Raw genomic sequence first — 11,797 nt, 5'->3', positions numbered from 1 at the left:
TAGAAGTTCATCTTGCTGCCAACCCCTCTGAGAATGTTTCTGCCAAGGAGATGATATCTGGGGGGAAAAAATGTGTCTGCCCTCCAGAATTTCCAGGCCTGGCCTTGCTTCTACCTGCCCCATCAGCCCCACTGTGCGCCAGGCCTTGGGCTTTGGCTTCCCATCCACTTACTCATTCATCACCCCCCCCCCCATGGCCCCTATGAGGTAGGGACAATTATCTCATCTTCCAAATGCAGATGCTGAGCTTAAGAGGGTGAAGTGGCTGGCCCGGGATCTCTCAGTGCGAAGGACAAATGAGTCCAGAGCCCAGGGAGCCCAGTGCCCTCCCGCGGCTAGGGTGTGCAGGAGCGCACCCTCGGGGGCTCAGAGTCTGCTCAGTGCATCTTCAATGCCCCAACTGTGGTACCTGGAACCCATGCCTTAGTTTTGCTGAAACTCATGTCCTAATGTGGTATCATTAGGGGGGAAGTCCTTGCTGAACGGTCCTCGTAGCCACAACGGTAAGAACAACCACAATCTATGACCCATATTAAGCCCTCGCTCTCGTGCTAGGGATGGTGTATGTTGATCCCGTGTCATCCCCAGCAACTAAATGAAGTAGGTAGATGCCATATTAAACCCATTTTCCAGGTGAGGACACTGAGACTCAGAGTGGCTAGATCCATCTAACTCCAGAGTCTATTTTCTTAGCCTCTCTAGCTCCCTGCTGGTGCTGTTATTCTTATCAATGCTGACATTACTTCTCCTTATCAGCAGCAACATCACCCCCAGCGATTATCGGCAGTGTGTCTAATGCCAGAAGAGGAACAGTACGGATGGGGGGGGTGCTGCCAAGTGGGGGTCAGGAATGGCCTCCCGGAGGAGGATGGGGCTTGAAGGATGGGAAATGCCCCTGCTCACATACCTCCGGGTCAGCTGCAACCCCTGGCCCTTTGGGCCCTCCACACTGCCGCCCCCAGCCCCCCTCACAGGGGCAGCAGCTCCTTGGGGACAATGGACTTGTAGAAAGCAAGTTTCCAGCCAAGGACAGGGGCCAAGTTCACCTGAGCTGGAGGTAGGAAGCTCTGGGTCAGGAAGTAGGACATGCCTTTGGGCTTGAGGAGGGCCTCAAACAAAAGGGATTCCAATTGGCTGTTCCAAGGCCTGGACAGGTTTGTGGGGGGGAGGGTCATGTTATAGTGTGGGGCAGTGAGGGAGACCAGGGTCTGGGACAGAGAGGTAGGGTGGGGGTCCCCCATGGCCAAGATGACCAAACACTTGGAGCTTCCAGTCCAGGCATCTCATCTCCTCCTCCAAGGCTAAGGCCATGGAGGGGGATGGCAATTCAATTCGTTCAATTCTTTCAAGAGAGCAGACCAAGGGCTCCTTCTTCACGGCTCCTTCCCTACTCCGGGCCTGGGCTACACCCTCTGCTGGAAGCTGCCTCCTGACCTTGCGCCTGAGGAACTCGACACCACCACGCATACATACATTTTGATGAAGTTCAATGGACCAGTCTTATCTTTTATGATTTCTGTTTTTGTGTCCTATCTAAGAAATCTTGGCTGAAGTGGTTTTTTAACAGTGCATCATAAATATCTTTCTCCTACGACTTCATTTTTAATAGCTCCTTGGTGTCCTAGCCCATGAACTTGCTACATTTTCTCCTTCCCCTTCTGGAAGAGGAGTCCAGGCAGAGGGCCACCAAATCTTCAGGGCTGGACCTGTGAGGCCTCCTTCCAGTCTCTGGCCAAGGGCCACCTCCTCAGTGAAGCCAAACACACACTCACTTAGTCATCCTGCTCAGTGTCTACCCTTCTAGTCTGCCAGCTATGTGACTGCCAGGACTGTGTGGTTCAGTGGGCTTCCCCAGCGCCTAGAGGGAAGTGCCAGGCATGTGGCAGGCGCACAGTAAGGACCATAAATAGGTAAACCATAAGTAACAAAGATGAATGAATGGATTCTGTATGCTGAGTACTGAGCATGCACCTGGGGCACAGAAAGTGTCACTAAACAGACACAGGGGTGCCGGGACTGAAAGGGGCTGCCATCACCGATGGTTGTATCAGCCAGAGTATGTCAGGGCATTCGTTTCCTGGGGCCGCCATAACCGAGTCCAGCCGACTAGGTGGCTGAAAACCACAGACATGGATTCGCTCTCAGCTCCGGAGGTGAGGCCATGTTCCGTCTGAGACTCCGGGTAGAATGCTCCCTTGCCTCTCGCTGGCTTCTGGTGATCTCCCCCCATCCTTGCAGTTCCTTGGCTTGTGGCTACATCTCTCCAGTCCCTGCCTCTGTCCTCACATGGCATTCCGCCTTCATATCGTCACACCATCTTCTTATATGGACAACAGGCCTCTTGGATTAAGGGCAAACCTACTTCAGTATGACCTCATCTTAACTAATTACCCATTTCCCCAAATAAGGCCACATTCTGGGGATTAGGATTTCAACATATATTTGGGGGGGAACAGAGTTCAACCCAAAACAAGCTAGGCTGCCATGACAAACAGCACAACACAAGAAAGAATATTTTTCTTTCTCGTGCTTCTAGTCCAATGGAGAGCATTAGGTGAGCTGATCGAACCCTCACAAGATTTCGACCATTTTAGTGGCAGATGCTATCTTAACACAAGGCTCCTTATTCTCTGCAGTCAGGGAAGGAAGCACAAAGCATCACGTTTCTTAAAAGTTACCGTTCACTGGTTAAAATTAACAAGTCAGGAAAGGACAGATGTTGGCGGGGCTGTGGAGAAAGGGGAACCCTCCTATACTGTTGGTGGGAATGCAAGATGGTGCAGCCACTCTGGAAAACAGTATGGAGGTTCCTCAAAAAGTTGAAAATAGAGCTACCATATGATCCAACAATTGCAATACTGGGTATTTACCCCAAAGATACAAATATAGAGATCTGAAGGGGTATGTGCACCCCTATGTTTATAGCAGCAATGTCCACAATAGCCAAACTGTGGAATGAGCCAAGATGTCCATCGACAGATGAATGGATAAAGAAGATGTGGTATATATACACAGTGGAATATTATGCAGCCATCAAAAGGAATGAGATCTTGCCATTTGCAATGACGTGGATGGAACTGGAGGGTGTTATGCTGAGTGAAATAAGTCAATCAGAGAAAGACATGTATCATATGACCTCACTGATATGAGGAATTCTTAATCTCAGGAAACAAACTGAGGTTTGCTGGAGTGGTGGGGGGGTGGGAGGGATGCGGTGGCTGGGTGATAGACATTGGGGAGGGTATGTGCTATGGTGAGCGCTGTGAATTGTACACGACTGTTGAATCACAGATCTGTACCTCTGAAACAAATAACGCAACATATGTTAAAAAGAAGAAGAAGCTGGGCGCCTGGGTGGCTCAGATGGTTAAGCGTCTGCCTTCAGCTCAGGTCATGATCCCAGGGTCCTGGGATCGAGTCCCACATCAGGCTCCCTGCTCCTTGGGAGCCTGCTTCTCCCTCTGCTTCTCTCTCTCTCTCTCTCTGTCTCTCATGAATAAATAAATAAAATCTTAAAAAAAAAAAAAAAGAAGAAGAAGAAGCTAGCAGGAGGGGAAGAATGAAGGGGGGGATATCGGAAGGGGAGACGATCCATGAGAGATGATGGACTCTGAAAAACAAACTGAGGGTTCTAGAAGGGAGGGGGGGTTGGGAGGATGGGTTAGCCTGGTGATGGGTATTAAAGAGGGCACGTTCTGCATGGAGCACTGGGTGTTATGCACAAACAATGAATCATGGAACACTACATCCAAAACTAATGATGTAATGTATGGTGATTAATATAACATAATAAAAAAATATGTTACTTTAAAAAAAAAGTTACCATTCACATTCAGTAGTCAAAACAAGTCACATGGCCATGCCTGACTTCAAGAGAGAGTGTCTCGAAGGATAGGACACCTGGGAATCCAGCACTCGAGATGTTCCTACAAATGCCATTAGATACTTAAGTCTACACGATTACATTTAAGTTTAAATATTGGTACCGTCCAGAAAACCTGGAAGAATGAGTCCGTTTGAGATAAGGAGGAGCAGGAGGGAAAACCAAGGGGAAATAAGGTGGGTCACAAGTCACGTTTCAGCCCACCAGGATGTGAAAGAGGGTCCCCTGGATATTGAGTCCTGTCCTGTGATACTGACAAATGCCGTCTCATTCCATCTTCGCCGTGACTTTGAGGGGTAAATAGCCCAATGTTCACAGCAATTAGCTGAGCGAAGGAAAGAGCTGATGGAGCTATTATCACCATAAGGTTTGTCTAACAAACCGCTCTCGAACTTCAGTGGCTTCCAACAGCAAACATGTATCATTCCCCAAGTTTCTGTGGGTCAACTCGACGATTCTTCTCGCCTGAGCCGGGTGGTCTAGGACGGCCTCACCGCCGACCTAGGGTTGGTCCAACGTCAGCTGGGGGACAGGATGACACGACCACAGGTGTCTCAAGCAGGTTAGCAAGGCTTATTCCCACCCTGGTCCCAGTGTCCTGGGTGAGCAAGAGCACAAGCCCCAGCGCACAGCCCCTTTCGAGCTTCCAGAGCCTCACATTTGAAACTGTTTCATTGGCCAGAGCAAGTCACATGGGCAAACCCAGATTCGCGGGATGGGGAAATAGACTCCGCCTCTTCGTGGGAGGAGCTGGGAAGTCACATTGCAAAGGAGCGTGTTCACAGGGATGGGAGGAATCTGTGGTCAGTCTTGCAGTCTACCATGAAAGCAAAGCCCCATGTCCACCAACAGGGAATCAGTTAAGAAAATTATGGCAGCGCCCCAGCAGAGGCTTTTGCCACCATTAAGCATGCGCTTATAGAAGAAATGTCTGCTGAGGACAGCAGTTCATAATATATTAAGTAGGAAAATACTTAAATACATGTACCGTTTCACAGCCATCGGATTCCACAGAGTAAAGCCTGTGATACCAAGGGATAGCAAGAATGTGGAGTAAAGAAGCCCTCATATCCCATGGGCGGAAGGTAACCAGGCGCAGCAGCCGCTCAGAAGCACAATTTGGCAATCTAATCATGGGCACAAGGGCTCGTGGGTAAGAAAGCCACAGGAGCCTCATTTGAAGTGAGAGAACTGAATCAACCCAAACGTCCATCTACCAGGGGCTGGATAAATAAAGAGTCATATAATTATATGTTGCAGTGCTGCACAGCAATGACAAGAGAGTGACCTAGACACAGGATCTATATGGGTCATTTGGGTAGAGCTGGAAAATGCACTCAACAGTTCTGTGTGCACGCAGAACATTGTTTACATCTTAATAGCATATATTTGAATTTTGAAAGCAAAAACACAGTATACATTATTTATGGATACACGTATATGGACCTATGGGTGGGAAGGGAGAGAAAATGAGACTGGGAAGCAGGATGGGAGAGATGCCACCTTAACGTGCAATAATATTTTACTTCTTTAAAAACTCCCGAACAAATATGCAAAATGCTGGCATGTGCCCATTTAGAGTGATGGGTATTTAGGGTCATATCATATCTTGTGCACATTTCTGATTTCTTTTTTCAAAAGGTAAATCCAAAAATAAGTAAAATACAATAAAACACAATTTAGAGAATATTTCAGTGTGTGTGTGTGTGTGTGTGTGTGTGTGTGTGTGTGTGTGTGCCAGAAAACCCACCCCCAAAATACATGCATCTATACACAGAGGGAAATGATTAGGGGGGATACTCCAAAATGTGAGCAATGGTCTTTGCCTCCGGCTGGTGACAATTCAAGCTCCATTTATTTTTCCCTCATGCTAACATGCATTTTCTGACTTTTCTATGAAGGACATGCTGTGCTTGCCTAAGAAAAACAAACAAAATATATAGGGTCATGTTGGTTCTCTGGGTCACAGGCTCTTCTGGACCTCCGCAGGGTCCCAGGTTCAAAAATAGATCTGTCCTCTGACCTAGCAGGCTCATTCTTCACATCCTGGAGTGAGTGCCAGACCCAGGCTCAGAGTCCGGCTCAGAGGCAGCCGAGCTCCCCGGGCCTGAGAAAGGATGGGTAGGCTAGCGGCCCAGGCTGAGCAGCGCAGCCAAGAGGGTTCATGTCCTCCCCGCTGGACCCCTTAGCCTCTGGGACGGCAGAGCCAGGACACTCCCCCTGTTCAGAGGGTAAACTGAGGCCGGGGTGGTTGCCCCAGGGAGAGACAAGTGTTGCTAACCGCAGAGGCAGCCATAAGGGAGCCCATCTTGCTAGGACCGCGTGATGCGGATACACCCAGTGGGACTTTGGACAAATCCCGGAGCACCTCTGGGTCAATTTCACTGGCAGCCCCGATGGAAATAATCCACTTCCTCCTGCACCTTTCACTCTCAGAGGTCTAAAGGACATTTTCATGCCAAGAGATGCTGGATCTTTCCAATAATAGCAAGGGTAATAACACTACCGACTCTTGAGCACCTACGTGCTGAATTCTTTAAATGACATTTTCCCCTCCTACCCTCTTGTGGCCGACTGTGTTTTCAAACGATGGCTCTAGCAATCTCTCCTCCCCCACGTGCTCTTCTGAAACCTTACCACTCCCCACCTAGAGGCAGTCTCTTCCCACTCCCCTTGAAATTGGGTGGGGCTTTGTTACTGCCTCTCGGAATAGCAGGCAGAAGACTGACCCTGGGTGATTTGTGAGGCTCGGCCATAAAAGGTCATTTGCCTTCAGCTTGATTCCCAGAGATGCTGGCCCTGGGAACCCAGCCCCCAGGCCGTGAGGATGCCCCCTTGTAGCTATTCTTGCTGACGGCCCCCTCTGAGTCACAGATATGAATGGATGAGCTTTCAGATGATTCCAAGCCTTCAAGCTGCACCAGCCGCTGTCAGATGGAGTCCAGTCCAGCCATCCCCACTGAACCTGGCCAAAACTGTGCATATATGAGTAACATCATGTTGCCTTTGTTGAAAACCACTAAGTGTTGGAGTGCTTTGCTACCCAGCACAGGTAACCGGAAGTTACTATACCCCGGCCCGCTTCCAACACCTTGCAAATCAGGGGCCGTTCTCCCTTCTCAGAGATGAGGAAGCAGCGTCTTGCTGACTAAAGGCAAATCAAGGAATCAAGGTTCAGTGCCCGGAGTGAAGGATAGGCCTGGGTCACAGGAGTGACCTCAAAACCCAGCCTTGGGTCCATTCTGATCCATGAACTGTGTGGTGGTTCTGGGTTTGGGGTGGAAGCAGAAAGCAGCTGACAAACCAACGGTTGTCCTGAGTGGAAAGTCTCACAGAGACACCATGACCCTTGCTCCACGAGATCTGCCCCTCGACCTCCTAGGGCATGGACAGGCCATCCCCAAGGTGGTCAGCAGCCCCTGAGCCTCATGCCAGGACTTGCCACACCACCATAGCAGCCCCCTGAGATGCCCTGGTGATGTCTTCAGGGCCAAGCGCAGCGCATACAAGAGCCTTTGGGGACGCGTTGTGCTTCTCTACATGCAACCCTCCGTTAGCACCCTGGGTGCTGAAATGCAGGGAGCTGAAAAAGAAGGGGACTGGGAGAAGTGCTAGGTGGTAAAGGTAAAGCCCAGAGTGGGAGACTCAGGCTTGTGGCTTCATCTTCTTTGGATCCAAATACTCAAGGAGCCCCCAAAATTGGCACGTGATTCTCCAGGAATGATCTCATTTCCCCACCTCTGTTCCCAGGAGCAGGAAGATCAGTGCTTCCAAGAAAATAGATTCCAGTGTGCGACTTTCGGCAAATTGCTTCCCCCTCTGGGTGTGTTTTCTCACAAGCTAAACGGGATGTAAGGACCCATGGCATCCCTGGTAATGCCAAGGCTCCACTGGCTCGGGGTGGCGGTGGCAGCGGGGGGAGCCAGTTCATTTGGTGAGTGGGCAGGATGGGGAGGTGCTTTGCACCCTCAATACCCATGTCCCTCTGGTCACTCTACCCAGGTTTCCTTGAGAACCACCCTACCCTTCCCTCAATCCCGCTCGGTCCCATGAGGTTGACCCTACTCCAGGGCTTCAGGGCTGGGCACAGGGCCCAGCCTGACCAGAGTACCCCATCCCTCTGGCTACAGTATTTGGTTCAGGAATGTCCGTGTGACCCAAGCCAGAAGTTTCCCAAGAACCATCAGGAAAGGGGCACTCTGTTTCGGGAGGGGTTGCTAAGTTGATAGATTGGAATTGTTGCCACCAGTGGTGGGAGTAATGGTGGTGGGAACTATCAAAGATTTAAGCCAACAGGAAAATAGGGGCCCGGAGCTGAGGGAAGAGAAGATTCCTGATATCATTTAAGCATCTGGATCCAGCTATGCCTGAAGCTAGAAACCCCTACACTTTTCAGTTACATCGGCCAACAAGTTCTCTTTTTGCCTAAGCCATTTGAGCAAAAGCCAAATTCTCCAGGTGGATATAAGTATTTTCTCCATGTTCTGGTGCCATGGCAACAACAGGCTAGCAGAGGGAAAATAAACTGGGCGGGGGGGGGGGGTGTTTCATGTTTGGAGGCAAGACCCAAATAGAAAAGACCCTAGACAGAAACTTCCTTGTTCCTACAAACAAGACTTTATAATGCAGGGTGATGCTTTGGTGGGGGACACAGAGGCAAGGAGCATTGGGATCCCAGAGGTAGAGGGCCTATTCCCAATAAAGTAGGGACCAATGTAGGAAGGCTTCTCGGAAGAGGTGATGCCCGAGGTAAGACCCAAAAGACAGGTAGAAGGAAGCCAGGGAATACAGGTGGAAAGGATTTGTCCAAGCAGAGGTAACTGCAAGAGCAAAGGCCCAGAGGCTGGAGAGAGCAGAGAGGGTGCTGGGAAGGAAAACCAACTCCTGGTCACGAGGTGCAAAGTCGTGAGGACAGAGCCATGAGGCTGGAGGCCAGATCCTACAGGGATTTTTAAACCACTAAAAAGTTTGGCGTTTGAAACTGAAGAGTTAAGGCAAAGAGGTCAGGGGCTGGATTTGTGTCTTGGAAAAATCACTCCGGCTGCAGCAGCAAAGATGAATTAACAAGAGTTCAGGTCTGAGGCTCTTGTTCTCCCCTCGGCAAGAGATGAATCAGCCCGGCCTAGGAGAGTGACAGCGGGGGGGCGGGGGGCGGGATGAGGACATTATTGGGCTGTCATTTATTGAGCACTTAGTATGTGCCAGGCTCTGTGTTAAGCCTTTTATAGCAATCAGCTTTTTCATCCTTGGAACAACCCTATCAGGTCATCACTAACATCAACCCGGTTCAACAGAAGTGGAAACTGAGCTCCAGGCAGATGAAGCATACATCTGGAGGAGAGAGAGGCAGAACACCCGCCGCCCCCCCACCTCCCACCAGACAGGCTGACTGTGGCATGTCCAGAATAGCGAAGAGGGGCCAGGGGGAGAAAGAGTTACAGGAGCTCCCTGGAAGAACAGGTCTGATTGGGGGGCGGGGCTGGGGAGGCTCCTAACTCCCTGGCAGGAGCAGCTACATAATTCGAGGGGCCCAGTGCAAAATGAAAGTGCTGGACCCTTTGTTCAGAATTGACTAAGAATCTCCAGACAGTGACAGCAGAGCCTTACACCTGTGTGTGGCCCTTCGAAGCACGGCCTCTGTGTGAACGCAGGGGTCGCACACCCATGAAGCCAGCCCTGCTCCCGGGTTTCTGTCCCAGGTGCCTGGAGAAGGTTGGGCAGTTACCAGTGACAGAAGAATCCAGAAGTTTGCTTAGGGCAGTGAGGGAATAGAAAATGGGGAGTTCTGTTTGAGACCTTGAAGTTCATGTCCAGGAGGATGGCTCTGGGTCTGGCGCTCAGATGTGAGGTCGGGGCCACAAGTCCCCGCGCAGAGCACCAGGTACAAAGTTCAGTGTTGCCTTTGGCACCAGCACACGCACTCCCTGAGCTTGCCAACTGACCCCAGATGATGTCTCTCAGGTTCCTTTTCTGGGGCCTGCTGCCAGACCCTCCTGCCTGCTACCAGTTGCCGCTTATGGGAATGGCTGGTTCCCATTTCCCTGAGGGCTGGGAGGTGACTTTGCAAACCCTCTGCCTCCGGACTAGATTTTGCCCCAACTACCTTGGACACCGGCCTTGAGGACTTGTGTTTAAAGATCCTCAGCAGCCTGACAGTTTGTAAACTTTCCCTAGAGCTCACCTCTCCTGGAGGCGTGGGTAGAGTCTGTTTGATGCTCTCTGACTGAGGATGAGGAATCTGCAGCCCAAGGCCATCAGCCATCTGCCCAAGGCCATTATCATGATTGTGTCGACTGGGCTTGCTCTGTTGGTGTCGCCCCACGGAGGCTCCGTGGTGACCCCGCCTCCCACTTCACAGCAGCCAGACTGGCAGAGCCCAGCTCAAGCACTGCATTCACTCACTCCTTCACTCACTCATTCATTCACTCATTCACTCATTCACTCGTTCACTCATTCATTCACTCACTCATTCATTCACTCATTCACTCGTTCAGCAGATATTGAGAACATACTACATATCAAATGCTGGGACCAAATAAAAAAGGTGAGTAATTACACAAGTAATTCACCTCTTAGCACCTTGAGAAGGGTTATGATAAAGGGTGGGACTATGAGAGCGATTCTGATTTACCACGTGAACAGGGCTCAGGGCCCGGGCTGAGCACGCGTCAATTTCCCTGCCCGTAGCAATTCCCAGAGATGGCTATGTCAATGCACCTCCCGTCCTGTGTGCTCTTCTTGGGACAATGACTTCCATCGAAAGGTGGGCTCTACATTCCCCGCCTTGAACTGGGCAGACCCTGACCAATAGACGGTGGCAAAGTCCCAAGTCTAGGTCACGAAGTACTATGTAACTTCCACCTGGCTCTCCAGGGACAAGCACCTTTGTAGCCCCGAGTGGCCATGTAAAAACCTGAAGCCACCATGCTGGGAGACACCCCTGAAGAGACCACGAGGGAGCTGGGGTGGGAGGTGGAAACCCGAGGTGCCAACAGGTGACGGAAGAAGCCTTCGGGATGACCCTCACTCAGCCACCATGCAACTGCAACCTCAATGATGGCCCAGCTGAGCTGCTCCCGAATTCCTGACCCACAGAAACCCTAAGAGATAAGAAATGGTTGTTTTTGTTTTAAGACACTAAGTTTTGGGGTAATTGGTTGACAGCCACGGTAACGGGAACACTGAAAGGTGGGGGTGGATGGACCACAGTGCTCTGGACAGAGCAAGCGGCATGTGCAAAGGCCCTGAGGTGAGAAAGAGGTGCTGAAATAAAGGTGCAGAGGCTGCCAGGGTCATCTCCCAAGCTTTCCAGAACTCTTCTTTTGATCCTACCCGCATTTCTCCAGTGGACAGGTATTCCTGTTTCCTCTTCTGTACAGAGAGCCATTCACATAATAATGGGACCTTGGGAAGAAAATTACATTCATTTTTTCAGTCAGTAAGATTAAATGCATGGCCTGGGTATGTATGTGGGGGAGGGGAGCTCCACTCCTCCCTGAGGTGGTGTAGATGCTCCCTGCAGTAGACAGAGGAGGGGACTGAGCTGGGGCAGGGGGAAGCACATGGAGGCTGGGCTCCTGCACTGCCCTGAGGGATAAGCGGGGGGAAGTGAGATGGGCTCCAGACCCACCTGGCAGCAGAGACTACCCTCCTGCCCCAGCTCCAGGTCAAGCACCTCCAGGCTGTGTGACTTTGGGCAAATCACCCTCTTGCTCTGGGTTTAGGTTTCTCCTCTGTAAAATGGGAATAATGATGACACCGGCCTTGTTGGGCTCATACCATGTGGCTCAACCAATACAATCCTCATGATAGTCGCCCCTTACTCTGGGCTCATCTGTGTCAGGCACCAGGATAGACTCCTGACCTGCATTCGCACACTCCTTCTTCACAAGGTCAGGGGTAGTATGACCCCAT

Source organism: Callorhinus ursinus, unplaced genomic scaffold (genome assembly GCF_003265705.2).
Source record: "Callorhinus ursinus isolate GAN/ISIS: 27379988/994484 unplaced genomic scaffold, GSC_fseal_2.0 scaffold38, whole genome shotgun sequence".
NCBI classification, from domain to species: domain Eukaryota; kingdom Metazoa; phylum Chordata; class Mammalia; order Carnivora; family Otariidae; genus Callorhinus; species Callorhinus ursinus.
This window is presented reverse-complemented; position numbering follows the sequence as displayed.